Source organism: Suricata suricatta, chromosome 14 (genome assembly GCF_006229205.1).
Source record: "Suricata suricatta isolate VVHF042 chromosome 14, meerkat_22Aug2017_6uvM2_HiC, whole genome shotgun sequence".
Taxonomy (NCBI): domain Eukaryota; kingdom Metazoa; phylum Chordata; class Mammalia; order Carnivora; family Herpestidae; genus Suricata; species Suricata suricatta.
In genome coordinates this window covers 83826969-83840878 of record NC_043713.1, presented here as the reverse complement: position 1 = coordinate 83840878, position 13910 = coordinate 83826969, and the positions used below count along the sequence as shown (strand labels likewise).

The window sequence follows — 13910 nt, the reverse complement described above, 5'->3', positions numbered from 1 at the left end:
GCTGGGGCCGAAGCCAGGACCCGGACCGCGGCCTCCAGAGCCGCCGCCGCCGCCGCCACCGCTGCCTCCTGGCTCACCGCTGCCTCAGCTCCGCCCCTTCCGGCTGCGCCACCCGAGGGGGCTGATGCGGGCGCCGCGGATTGGCGGGCGTCGGCGGCTGCCACGTAACGGACGCACGGCGGCCGCGGAGGGACACGGAGGCTCCGCGCACCCGAAGCTGGACGGTGGCTCTGAAAGGCCAAACTTTGTTGGCCCCACCTCCATTACCTTTCGCGCGCAGCCTAGGCTTCACGTGGACCACGGTGGAAAGCGACGGTATCGAGAAACCTCCCGCGCCCAGTGCGACGCTCTGAGATTGTTTAAAGAGATGGCGAAAACTTCGGAGGCAGCAATAGGAGTTCGAAGTAAACGGGGCGCCTGGCTGGCTCAGTCGGTTAAGCAGCCGACTTCAGCTCACGTCACGATCTCACAGTTCGTGGGTTCGAGCCCCGCATCAGGCCCTATGCTGACCGTTCAGAGCCTGGAGCCTGCTTCGGATTCTCTGTCTCCTTCTCTCTCTCTGAACCTCCCCCGGTCACACTGTGTCTCTCTCTCTCTCTCTCTCTCTCTTTGTCTCTCTTCCTCTCAAAAATAAATATTAAGAAAAAAATCTTTAAAAAAAACAATTTAAAAAAAAGAGGAAGTAAAGGGAGATGGGGGTAATGCTGGGAGATTTGAGAGTCTCTCTTCGCTTCCCCTGGTCGCCAGGGACTTGCCAGCAAACTCCGAACAAGCCCCCCAATTACCCAGTTTCCACCAGTTTGATCCAGTCTAGTTGACTGTTAACCACCCACTTCATTGTTTTGTTAAGATTTTTTTTAATTCTTTTTAATGTTTACTTTTTATTTTTGAGAGAGAGAGCATGAGGGGGGAAGGGGCCGAGAGAGGGAGATGCAGAATCCAAAGCTGGCTCCAGGCTCTGAGCTGTCAGCACAGAGTCCAAGGTCAGGCTGGAACTCAGTACTGTGAGATCATGACCTGAGTCCAAGTCGGGGGCTTAACCGACTGAACCACCCAGGTATCAAAGACTTTATTTTTAAGTAAACTCTACACCCAATGTGGGGCTGAACTCACAACCTGGAGATTAGGAGTGGCTCTTTGGACTGAGCCAGCCAGCGGCCCACCACCTAACTGTTGAAACAAAAACCCACCTACCAGCTCCCTGACACGCACTGACACGCACTGACACTCCCATTTAAGAGAAGAAATGATACCATCTGATTCGGGGAAGCCTCCTCCCCTTTTCCCCAAGAAAACCCATGTCAGTTTCCATACCAGCCCCGTTTACCCCAGAAATCCTGGCCTGAGTTCTAATGGGGAGAAGGTGCCTTCTCCTCTCTCAGGTTATTAAATGAGTTGTCTGCCTGCCTGCCATCAAATACTGTCTTAGGCCAACGGAGCTGAGTAGGGAAAGTACTTACCACTTGGGAAACACCTCATTCCACAGAAACCTACCGGAAAGGATGGAGAGGGGTGTAGAGTGGGAAGGGCCACAAGGGAACTTGCTGGGATTCAGGAAAGTTTTTTATCTTCACCTAGTGTTTACATAGTATTTTTTAAATCAAGAAAATGTATACTTAAGGCTAATACACCCTGGGGGGTCTGGGAGGCTCAGTCGGTTAAGCTTCCAACTTCAGCTCAGGTCCTGATCTCGCAGTTGGTGGGTTTGAGCCCTGCCTCAGACTCTGTGCTGACAGCTCAGAGCTTGGAGATTACACTGGATTCTGTGTCCCCCTCTCTTTCTCTCCCTCCCCTGCTGGTGTCTCTCTCTCTCTCTCTCTCTCTCTCTCTCTCTCTCTCTCAAATATAAACATTAAAATAATAATAATAATAAAAAAGACTAACATACCTTATTTTACTGTATGTGTATTTCAACTACAAAAATATTTTTTATCTGGTTCAAATCCCCCAAAATTAGAACTCTCAGCTCCCCAAAGTGTTGCTCCCACATCACACCCCCTCAGCCTTGCAAGCTGCTAGGACAATTTTCTGCACTTTGCTTCCAAACATACTTCTACTGATCCCTCAAAACCCAACTCAAATGTTGCCGCTTTCCTTCTCTAGAATGTCCCTAAACATAACCTCGGCCACATAGCATCCCAGTCCTCTGCGTCAGCGATGCAGATTTGTGCCACTGGGCTGTGGTTATTTACCAGTCTGCGTCCCCCTGAGGCACAATCTTGGCATGTGCATACTGTGCTAGCAGAGCCCATCACAGAGCCACAGAAAACCCATTCATGACGTTTAGTGGGGTTCACTGACCTGCCCTGGTGATGGGGAGACCTGGCTGATTACTCCAGTTTTGCACGTACCTGTATGACCTTCATCATGTTGCATCAACTTTAAAAAAAATTTTTTTAAGAGTGCCTGGGTGACTCAGTGGGTTAAGCGTCTGGCTTTGGTTCAGGTCATGATCTCACGGTTCGTGGGTTCAAGCCCCGTGTCATGCTCTATGCTGACAGCTAGCTCAGGGCCTGGAGCTGCTTCGGATTCTGTGTCTCCCTCTCTCTCTGACCCTCCCCTGCTCTCGCTGTCTCTCTCTGTCTCTCAATAAATAAATAATTAATTTAAAACATTTTTAACGTTTATTCATTTTTTAGACAGACAGAGCATGAGTGGAAGAGGGGCAGAGAGAGAGGGAGACACAGAATCTGAAGTAGGTTCCAGGCCCCGAGCTGTCAGCACAGAGCCCGATGCGGAGTCAAACTCACAGACTGCAAGATCATGACCTGAGCCGAAGCTGGACGCTTAACCTACTGAGCCCCCCAGGCGCCCCACGTTCCACCAACTTTGAGCTTCAGTTTCCTCACCTCTACAAGGGGGGTGACACCACGTGCACCATGTGCCTAGCTCATTCAGTAAAGTTATTATGAGGATCAGATGACATCCCTGTTTATAAATGTGCTGTGCAAATTTGAGGGATTTTTTTTCCTTTTCCTTTTTCTTTCTTTCTTTCTTTTTTTTTTTTAAGGATTTTTTCTTGAAAGACCATCAGGCAATAGGGGGCAGCAGTGGCCCGACATCCAGTGGCCCGGCTTCAGGTGTCCGGAGACAGGTGCGAGCTTCCCGGCCATGAGGGACAGTGTGTTACTGAACTCAGCAGCTCCAGTAACGTGCCCTGACTGCCCCCTCGCTGGACTGTGGCAAAGGCCCTGCTTGTTCCGCCAGGTCACTTCTGGAGGGATGTTCCGGGAGCCCAGAGCCTGTCCCTCCAGCCTCACAAACCCACTTACATGCCTCTATTTCAGTGTATTAAATCTCTCCCCACTTATAATACCTACAGTAGTTTCCTATTAAAATGAACTAAACCAGGGTGCCTAGGTGGGTCAGGGGGCTAAGTGACCGACGTGGGCTCAGGTCATGATCTCGCAGTTCATGAGTTCGAGCCCTGCGTCAGGCTCTGTGCTGACAGCTCAGAGCCTAGAGCCCGTTTTGGATTCCGCATCTCCCTCTCTTTCTGCCCGTCCCCTGCTCATGCTCTGTCTCTCTCTCTCTTTCAAAACAAATAAACAGTTAAAAAAAATTTTTTTAATGAATTCAACTGTTGAAACAGGTTTTTGACTTCCCAAGCAACCGAACTCTAGAAAAGTGCCAAGAACAATTCTGGTTTTGTCTAGAAATTAAATGCGTTAACTTTCATTTTCAAACTGATTAAAGAGTCTAATGCCACTTATCAGGGACTTAAAATGTGGACACTTACCATCTCGGTGTACCACCCTGAATTGTATATTGTGGGGATTTTATTATGTAAATCAGGGGGCCCAAATTCAAATTCCCTGAGGGATCAGGCAGTTTACATGAATGAGAGATGGCACCAGCTGAAGGCAAGAGGGAGTCGGGAGGAGCGTGGCAAATTGGAGCAGAGATGCTGTATCTAAATATGGTCAACTCCAGGGATGCCGGGGGGGGGGGGGGCTCGGTCAGTTGGGCTTCTGACTTTGGTTCAGGTCATGATCTCATGTTTGTGGGTTCAAGCCCCATGTTGGGCTCTGTGCTGACAGCTCAGAGCCTGGAGCTGCTTCACATTCTGTGCCTCCCTCTCTCTCTCCCCCTCCTCCTCTCATGCTCTGTCTCTCCCTCTCAAAAATAAATATTAAAAAATATTTTAAAAAGAAATACAATTAACTCCAATGTTTGAAAACACAGTGGTGGCCAAACCAAAAATGCAGCCAGAAGTCATCTGTGAATTTATTAAACTGTGCTATCTAAACATCAGAAAAGAGACAAAAGTAACTCCAATCATAGTACCATAAACGACTCACTTATTAACTACTTGGCACAGTTCCTTCCTTGAACAGGTTTTTCTTTTCGGTGGTGTTGCCATAAATCACTCATCAAGTGTCTTTCAACATTATTTCGGGATCTGAAGACAGGTTCTCAGGCCGTGCCAGGCCCACCCGCCATCACGGTACAGTTTACAGTCTTGGCACGGCCTGGCACGGGCGCGCATGCCATGGGGTGCGTGACTGCACTCCACACAACAAGCAGATGGCCCGTGGTGGGAACTTAGTAATAGATGGTGAATGATGGATGAATCTCTCAGCTGAGCTCTGGCCCAGAACCTTCCAGGGGGTTCTCAGTAATCAGTGAGGCGCAACAAAAAATGGGTCCTCTCTTTCTTCCTTCTCTCCTCCTTACTCCCTTCTTTCCAGGTTTATTGAGGAATAGAGATATAGTTCACATACCACGAAATCACCCTATTTTTCCCACATAGAAATTCTTAGTTTATTAACCCTCTCATGAAAAATCTGCACCATCACCAAAAAATGATAAGGTCACTGCAGAATCTTTATTCCTTTTTTTAAAAAAAATGTTTATTAATGTTTATTTTTGAGAGAGAGAGAGAGACAGACATAGTGTGAGCAGGAAAGAGGTAGAGAGAGACACACACACACAGAATTTGAAGCGGTTCCGAGCTCCGAGCTGTTGGCACAGAGTGTGAGGTGGGAAATCGAGCCCACCAGCCCTCAGCTGCCACTCCGCCGCCTGAGCTGCCCGGGCGCCCCAGGATCCTACTCCTTCTGTTGTCCGATCTCCAGGTCGCTGGCGGCCAGCACTGACACCAGCTCTTGCAGTCCGTCCCCCTGACCCTCTCCATTCTCTTCGTGCATTCCTCTCGCCATTTTGTTCTCTGACATTCTCATTCAAAGAAGACAACTCTACGTTTGGGTTCATTTTTCCGTGCATAACTCAGGGAATCATAAATCATGCCAAAGCCAGATGTTTTGCCACCGATGAGGGACAAAAGGAGAAAAATGTACACCTTTAGCCCAGAAGGGTGACCTCTAGCCTGCTTGGTTTTGATAGCATCAAATAAGTGCTGCTTGCCACATTCAGGAAGGGTCCCATGACAGCCTGGACGTCTCACTGATGGTTCCCACCGATAAGCACGGGAGAAATCTTGCACAAGTAGTTTTACGAGTAGAAATTCAAGACATTCGTGACCTACTACTCACTGCACGTTCCCCCCCCCTTGAGCACTAAGCATATAACCACCAGCTTCACGCAGCAAGAGTGCAGATTTTTCTGCCATGAGTCCTGTCCCTGTGCTGCTTAAATAAGCTAAGTTTCCCCGCAAAACGTCTCAAGAATTCTTTCTTGACTGCCCCTCTCAATGATCCTGCAACAACATTACCAAAATTCGTTCTGAATCCAAATACAAAGATGCCTTCTGATGTGGTCTTGTATATTTCAGCTAGTTCTTCTGGAATTTCTTAGGTACTGTTGTCTTTCCAGGATGAACATCGATGGCCATTTGTTTCCGTAAAGCAGTCAGTTAGTCATGAACTTTCTGGTCTGGATAGTCACTGGGCCATTCACGGTGGTGGCCGAGCTCCAAACAGCCCGGGAGGAAAAAGAGCGAATCACCCTCTTAAAGTGTATGGTCCAGTGGTTGTTAGCATATTCACAGAGTTGTTCAACGATCTCCTCTAATTCCAAAACATTTCATCACTCCTAAAAGAAACCTTGTACCCATTAGCTGTCACTCCCCTTTCCCATTTCCCCCAGCCTCCCTGGCAACCACTAATCTAGTTTTTCTTTTTTTTTATGTTTTTTATTTATTTTTGAGAGACAGAGAGAGACGGCGCGAGCAGGGGAGGGTCAGAGGGAGAGGGAGACACAGAATCTGAAGACAGGCTCCAGGCTCTGAGCTGTCAGCACAGAGCCTGACGCGGGGCTCGAACTCATGAACCGTGAGATCATGACCTGAGCAGAAGCCGGACGCATGACCGACTGAGCCCCCCAGGCGCCCCATCTACTTTCTGTCTCTATGGATTTGGGATGAAATCATATAATACGTAGCCTTTTGTGACCAGCCTCTTTTACTTAGCACCACGTTTTCAAGTTTCTTCCATGTGGTACTCCATTCCTTTTCATGGCTGAATAATACTGCTTTGTGTAGACGGTCCACATTTTGTTGTCATTTGATGGACATTTGAGTTTCCACCTTTGGGCTATTGGGAATAATGCTGCTCTGAATGGTGGCCACACCTTTGTGTATGGACATATGTTTGCAATCCTCTGGGGGTGTATACTTAGAGCAGACAAAATAAGTTCTTTCTGCTTGGAATCAGAAACTTGTTGGGCGAGGGACTAGGAAACCAGATTGGAAATTGAAGAGGGGCTTAACATCAGTTATATCCATCAGTTCTCAAACGCTGTCCAGTTTTAAACAGAATAACAAAATGCTGTTTCCACAGAAAGGCTACATCAGCTTTCTGCTGTCTGAGTATGAACACTCCCTTTCCCTTCTGGTCCCACGAAAGTCTGTTTTAAAATTAGGGAAGAGTAAAGGAGACTAAGGGATTTTCTTTCATTAGTGCTTTTTTTCATTTTCATTTTTTAAATGTCACTTTATTGAGAAAAATTTTAATATATTAAAATAATCAGGTTTGAAGATAAATATGATCATAGTATCACCACCTACTCAGATGAGCCGTTGGGGGAGGTGGTTGGGGGCTCCACGTTAGGCTTCTGCCCATTTGATCCCAGACTCAGGCAGCCCTCTCCGCCGGCCCCCAAATCACAAGGAACTACATCTCCCAGGCTCCCTTGCAGTCTGCTTCCTGGTAGGTTGGGTCAGTGACAGACAGTGACCAAAGGTTGGAAGGTGGAGGAAGGAAGAAGCCCCAGCATCTGTCTCCTTGTCTTCTTTGGAAAGTGACTGGGCTGTGTCTTCAAGTCCCCAGCCCCTCGGAAGTCCCAGCTTCTGCTGAGTGGTCCTGGCTCCCGGACTCGGTAATCCCACACTTCCCTTTGTCCCCTCCAGTCCTAACTGGTGTCTTTCTGTCCTTGCTAATCTGTGGCTTGTCTCCCCATCCCTGGCTTGGCTCTTCAGCTCTATCATCACCTGTTGTGAGGACTTCAAAACATATCTACAAACTTTTTGGTCCCCCTCCCCTTCAAAAGGGGGAGCCTAATTCCCTCTCGTGGCTTCGTGACTCACCTCTGTCTAGGAGAATGTGGCAGGTGTAACTTCTGGTGCTAGTCATAAAAGGTCTTGTAGATACTACCTTGTTGTTATTATTTTTTTGAGAGAGAGTGAGTGTGTGTGTGTGTGTGTGTGTGTGTGTGTGTGTGCGCGCGCGCACATGAGCTGCGGAGAGGGGCAGAGGGGGAGATGGAGAGAAAGAGAGAATCTTAAGCAGGCTCCATGCTGAGCACGGAGTCTGACCTAGGGCTTGCCCAAGGCCCTGAGATCATGACCTGAGCTGAAGCCAAGAGCTCATATCACTGAGCCCCCCCAGGCGCCCCCTACCTTGTTCTCTGGACTCCCTTCCTCTGAGGAAGCCACTTGTCAGGTCACAAGGACACTGGAGCTGCTCCGGGAGAGACCTCCATGCCTCCCACCAGCAGCCATCAAGCACCCGGTCCTGGAAGTGGTTCCTCTGGCCCCAGTGGAGCCCTCAGATGAGCGCAGCCCTTGCCTCGTGAGAGACCCTGCGTCAGAACTGCTCAGCCAAGCTGCTCCCACATCCCAGAGCTGCAGAAACTATGAAAGATAGTGATGATCGCTGTTTTCAGCCACTGAGGTGTGGGTGCCTTCTTGCCCAGCAGTAGACAACTAATACAGACGTGTGACCAACTTCCACCATTCAGACCTGTCCATCGGAGAGGCCCCTGGCTGGCTCAGTTGGTAGAGCAGCAACTCTTGATCTCGGGATGTGAATTTGACCCCCACATTTGGTGTAGAGATTACTTAAAAATAAAATCTTAAAAAAAAAAAGAACTTTCTGTTGGAAAGACCTAGAATAGGTTCTGTTTTCTGACTGACACAAACTCCCGTCCTGAATTATAAACCGAATGTAAAATTAACGTCTGTAAAAATGAAAAGTGTAGGGGCACCTGGCTGGCTCAGTAAGTAGAGCATGTGACTCTTGAATTAGGGGTTGTAAGTTGGAGCCCCATGTTGAGCATAGAGACAGAAAGAGAGAGAGAGAGAGAGTGAGACGCCTGGGTGGCTGTCTGTTAACTGTCCAACTTCAGCTCAGGTCATGATCTCACGGTTCGTGGGTTTGAGCCCCGCATTGGGCTCTGTGCTGACAGCTCAGAGCTGGAGCCTGTCTTCAGATTCTGTGTCTCCCTCTCTCTCTGATCATCCCCTGCTCATGCTGTCTCTGTCTCAAAAATAAATTAAAAAAATTTTTTTTTAAAAGAAAGAAAAAAAGAGTGAGAGAAAGAAAAAGTGAAAGAAAGAGAGAAAGAAAAAAAGGGAGAGAGAGAGAGAGAGAGAGAGAAAGGGAAATGTCCAAATGGGAGTCTGCCAGAGAACATGAGGGCTTGGTCACATGGCCCAGGGCCCCGTGACAGGCTCTGTGTGCACACTGGCAACAACACCTGGAAGTACCAGAGGCTGAAGAGAGGAATCCAAATAGAAAATGGTACCGAGAACTGATGATCGGATCCAGTGGTGAGGAGGAACAATACTTAAAGATTTGGGAAATTAAGTGAAAAATGAAAGGATTGTCCAGATCATAAAAGTGAAATTGAAGTATTAAAAAGAGAACATTTTTAATATCAGCGTTATTAGATGACTACATTTCTCCAGCGTGAGGGAATACTGCCACTACCAACTTCCTGGTCCCAAACTAAACATCGGTTTATTAATTATTATTATTATTATTATTTGGTCTACTCAACATCCATCCTCCCCTCCGGAAGAGTCCCTCACTTGTCCACTGAGGATTCCTTTCCCTCCATTCTTATCCGACACCGCTCAGGTACACTATCCCCACCCTCTGGCTCTGTGCTTGACCAATCAGCAGCTTTCATGTCCATACGCACAGGGACTGGTCCAGGGACGGTGGGTATGGGTCCCAAGCCGAGCCAATGATACGCCATGAAAAGTCACTGAATTTTCTGAAGCAATTGGCAGGATTGAACCCTAGAGGTCCTGGAGACCGCCTCTGCCACCACGCATGGATAGCCTGCATGAAAGTGACGTCAGCATTACACCAATCCCAAGCCGAGGAGCGGCGAATAGAAATCAGATGATCTTGCTCTCAGCCAGCCCCTGGATCTAGCTGTGCCTGATGTGTGCATCCCGGATTTCTTATTTACGGAACTTTTTCAGGTAAGTCACTCTGAAATGTAGAAACGTTTTTGACAAGTTCCGGAAATCCAAAACATGAGGCATTAGAACCACAGAGATTTTCCCCGTGTCTACGTGGAGATGCTCATGATATGCAGGCTTGATGCTACACATGCTTTAAAATAATTGAGGTCAATTAATTAGCAGCACAGCTTACACATTTTGACGGTACCTACGGAAAGGTTGTGTTTCCAAAGACTGGCTTATGAGCTAAGAATATTTTTTCTCTTTTAGGTTTTATTTTTAAGTAATCTCCACACCCAACATGGTGGGGGTAAAGCTTACAACCCCAAGGTCAAGAGTCACGTGCTCTACAGACTGAGCCAGCCTGGCGCCCCTAGAAATAGAATTCGTAGCCCGGTCGCTCATTAAGAGATTCCCACTCAACCCCTTTCTGGGAGGGTCTTTGCTTCCTCACCTGTAAGATGGAGTAGGATCTCTTCCGGGAGGCTGTTCGCAGTCTGCTCTGCAGGCGGAGGGAGCTCCGCGTGTCCTGGGTTTCCGTAACATTCTCCTGTGGCTCTATCATCGTCTGATCTGGTGTTATTCTTTATTATTTGAATATAATTCATATGCCACACGACTGACCTATTTAAAGTGTACCATCCAATGGTTTTAGTTATATTCACAGAGTTGTGCAACCACTATCACGATTAATTTTTAACTTTTTTAATGTTTATTTATTTTGAGAGAGAGAGAGGGAGTGTGCCAGCGGGGGAGGGGCAGAGAGAGGGAGACAGAGAGTCCCAAGCAGGCTCCGCACTGTCAGCACAGAATCTGACACAGGGCTTGATCTCATGACTGCGAAGTCACCACCTGAGCTGAAATCTAGAGTTCAAGGCTTCACCAACTGAGCCACCCAGGCGCCCAATTGTTTTTCTAATTCTTAAAGATGCAGAGTTCGTGCCGCTGAAAAGTGTTAAGGTAGCAAAAAATCAGGCACAATTTAGTCCAGTTGCTCAAGTTACATCACCAGGATTCGGTTTGCTGTCCCGTCTGAGCCCTGCTTTCCTTCTGTCCCCTCCCCGCTCAGGCTGGCTCTCCCCAGACCCCAGCCAGATGGCCACCAGCAGCCCCAGGCTTCCAGCCTATTTTTGCATCAACCCCGTGGGAAAAACAATGAACCAAATGAAAAATTACCTTTTTTAAGAGGCCCAGGAGGGGCACCCGGGTGGCTCAGTCAGTGAAGCGTCCGACTTCAGCTCAGGTCATGATTTCACAGTTCGTGGGTTCGAGCCCCACATCGGGCTCTGTGCTGACAGCTTGGAGCCTGGAGCTGCTTCCGATTCTGCATCTCCCTCTCTCCCTGCCCCTCCCCCACTCATGCTCTGTCTCTCTCTCTCTCTCTCTCAAAAATAAACAGTAAAGGAAAAAAGAAAGAGGTCCAGGAAAAGTGTCAGGGACTCTCACTGGACGGTCTGAAGTCGATGGCCATTTCTGAGGCCCACAGGCTGTATCCTGCAGGTGGGTCAGGCCTGGGTTTCTCCTTCCCAGGAACCAGGGAGCGGGGGAGGGGCAGTTCCCCTGAAGAAGACCAGAAACCCGGGATGGATCCTAGCGGGAGAAACACTCCTTGTGCCCCCCAGTCACTGAATGTGGGCTCCCCGAGGGCTTCTGCCCTACGCATCTTTTCACCCCCCAGGGCGCCTCCTGGGAGACAGAAGGCACTCAACGGCTGTCAGCTCCCCAACTGGATAAAACCCTTTGCCCTTTGCCCTTTTCCGCTCCCTCCATCCTGGAGTCTGGTTCATCTCCCAGAAACAAGCCCCACGTCGGGCTGTGTGCTTACTGTGCGGAGCCTGCTTGGGATTCTCTCTCTTCCTCTCTTTGACCCTGACTGACTTGTGCTATCTCTCTCAAAATAAATAAATAACTTAAAAAAAAATAAAACAAGCATGCAGAGAAGTTTTCAGCCCTCCGAGGTATGGTCCAGAAACAGCTGGGCCGGCACAGCCAAGTAAGATGGCGAAAAGGGCAGCCAGAGCTGTGTCTTCGGGACAGGATCTGTTTCAAAGCTGGTTTTTCCCCAGACCGGAATTCCGCCGTGAATATCAAACAAGTGCCGAGGCTCTGAGAGAGAGGAGAGTGGGGCCTGGCTCCGTCAGCCGCACCGAAATGACAATTTCATAGAACGTCCACATCAGACAGGCCGCCTTAGAATCACCGTAAAACGAGGCAGAACACGAACATGGTCCAGGCCACGAACACCAAACATCTCTCCTGCTCAGCTAATAGGAGAAATTGCTGCTTCTTTACCAATTACAGACTCAGCCTGGCTCTAGTCTGTCCTCCGCCTGGGTGAGATGTGAGAACCCCAGGGCGCCTGCGTGGCTTGGTGGGTTGAGTGTTTGGGCTCAGGTCATGATCCCAGGGTCGTGGAGTCAAAATGATTCTCTCTTCCTCTGCCCCTTTCACCTGCTTCTGTTCTCTCTCTCTCTCTCTCTGATAATAAATAAGATTTAAGAGCCCCGGTTCTAGAATTATCCCTGCTTCCTACCAGCACCACTCCAGAGCAAAACTCCTACCTCCTTAAAGTCTCCCCGGAATCACCAACCAACGCCCGAGTCCGAGAATCAGTTCTATCTAACACCCTGATGTTCTCTTACTGAGGCGCCCCCGGAGTTCCGCCCAGTGGGCAGTCTCCTGTGCTGCAGAGTCATCAATCCAGTTGGCTCAACTACTAGGATGTCCCTGGTGGTCCTTGGCAGGACATCGGCAGCTTTCGCTTCCAAACATCTGCTTTTCATGTATTTATTTGATAGCAAAGCGCCCAAAGGAGCACAGAGGTCAATGACACGCGCTCTGGCTGTGGACGGACCGGCTTGAATCTCAGCCACTTCCTGTGTGACCCTATGGCAAGGTCATTCACCTCTCTGAGCTTCGGTTTCCTAAGCTGCAAAGTCATGTCATGCTTCTGCTCAAAAACCCGACAGTGGCTCCCAAGATCATTCAGAATTGAGTCCATAGAGCGTATCCCTCCCTGGGGACCCCGCCCTCCGCTCTGGCCGTCTTCTACGGTATTTCCCCCTGCAGAGCCAGCAAGCCCACAGACCCGCTTGCGCTGGGCTGGACCCCAATCCATCAGCCAGCAGTTATGAACTTGGGTGAGCAGCAGACTGCCCCAGGGACATTGGCAACAAAGGCTCAGCCTGTTCTGTTTCATCACTGCTGGTGAGAATGTAAAGTTGGCACAACCATTTGGGAAAATGGTAACAAGTTCTTTTTTTTTTATGTTTATTTACTTTTGAGACAGAGAGAAACAGAGCACCAGTGAGAGAGGGGCAGAGAGAGGGAGACACAGAACGTGAAGCAGGTTCACGGCTCTGAGCTGTCAGCACAGAGCCCGATGTGAGATCACGACCTCAGCCGAAGCTGGACACTTAACCGACTGAGTCACACAGGCGCCCCAAGCACGTTTCTTGAAAAGTTAAATGTACACTTATTGTGCCGCCCAGACAGTGCACCTCTAGGTGTTTAGCCCAAAGAAAAGAACACAAATGTCCAGAAAGACTCACGCGTGAACAGTCATAGTATTTGAATGAAGCAAAACCTGGAAATGCCCGAAATGCCCAGCACCAGGAGAATGGATAAACAAAGGTGGTGTGGCCGTGCGCTGGGATACTGGTCAGCGCCAACAAGGAGCGGCTTCTACACACCACAGCCTGAATGAATCTTAAAACCACTATGCTAAGGAGAGAAGCTGGACCCGAAAAACGTGAATTCCACTCACCTCCTGTTCTGAATAACGAATATGGACATTCCGACTTCAGTTCTATTGGGCAGGAACCTAGCAGTGGAATTGCTGGGTCACAAGGCAGGTGTACGTTCAGATTTAGGAGATACAGACTCTTCGCCAGAGGGATTTCACCACGCACTCGTAACAGCGTTGTCTGAGGGCCTTGACCTTGGCAAGTCTGAAAACTGGAAAAGGACTAGCTAGGATCCTTGAAATGTGGAGAATAAAGAAGGGCTAGACACCCCTGCCCCAGCCCCCAAACAACAATGGAAGTTGAGCAAAGGACTTAAGTCACAAAATGGCATGGACAAAATTGTATTTTAAATTATTTTTTTTTTTTTTGAGAGAGAGAGAGAGAGAGAGACAGCGTGAGCAGGGGAGGGTCAGAGAGAGAGGGAGACACAGAATCGGAAGCAGGCTCCAGGCTCTGAGCTGTCAGCACAGAGCCCTATGCGGACCCCGAACCCACGAATCACGAGATCATGACCTGAGCCGAAGTCAGATGGTCAACCGACTGAGTCACCCAGGCGCCCCCAAAATTGT

General features: G+C 48.9%; 2 long non-coding RNA genes across 2 annotated transcripts in view; one reads left to right on the top strand and one right to left on the bottom strand.

Annotated features, from left to right (window-relative positions):
• Positions 1-7144: 7144 nt before the first annotated feature.
• LOC115278392 lies at positions 7145-11463 on the top strand. Its single transcript, XR_003902858.1, has 4 exons — positions 7145-7278; positions 9406-9613; positions 10995-11095; positions 11274-11463. It is a non-coding gene; the product is annotated as an uncharacterized LOC115278392 (long non-coding RNA).
• LOC115278391 overlaps positions 9022-13910 on the bottom strand; it is a 16094-nt gene continuing 11205 nt past the window's right edge. Inside the window, exons 2-4 of the long non-coding RNA XR_003902857.1 lie at positions 13362-13552; positions 10050-10219; positions 9022-9467 (exon numbers count right to left, since the gene is read on the bottom strand). This is a non-coding gene — a long non-coding RNA (uncharacterized LOC115278391). The remainder of the gene's footprint in view (positions 9468-10049; positions 10220-13361; positions 13553-13910) is intronic.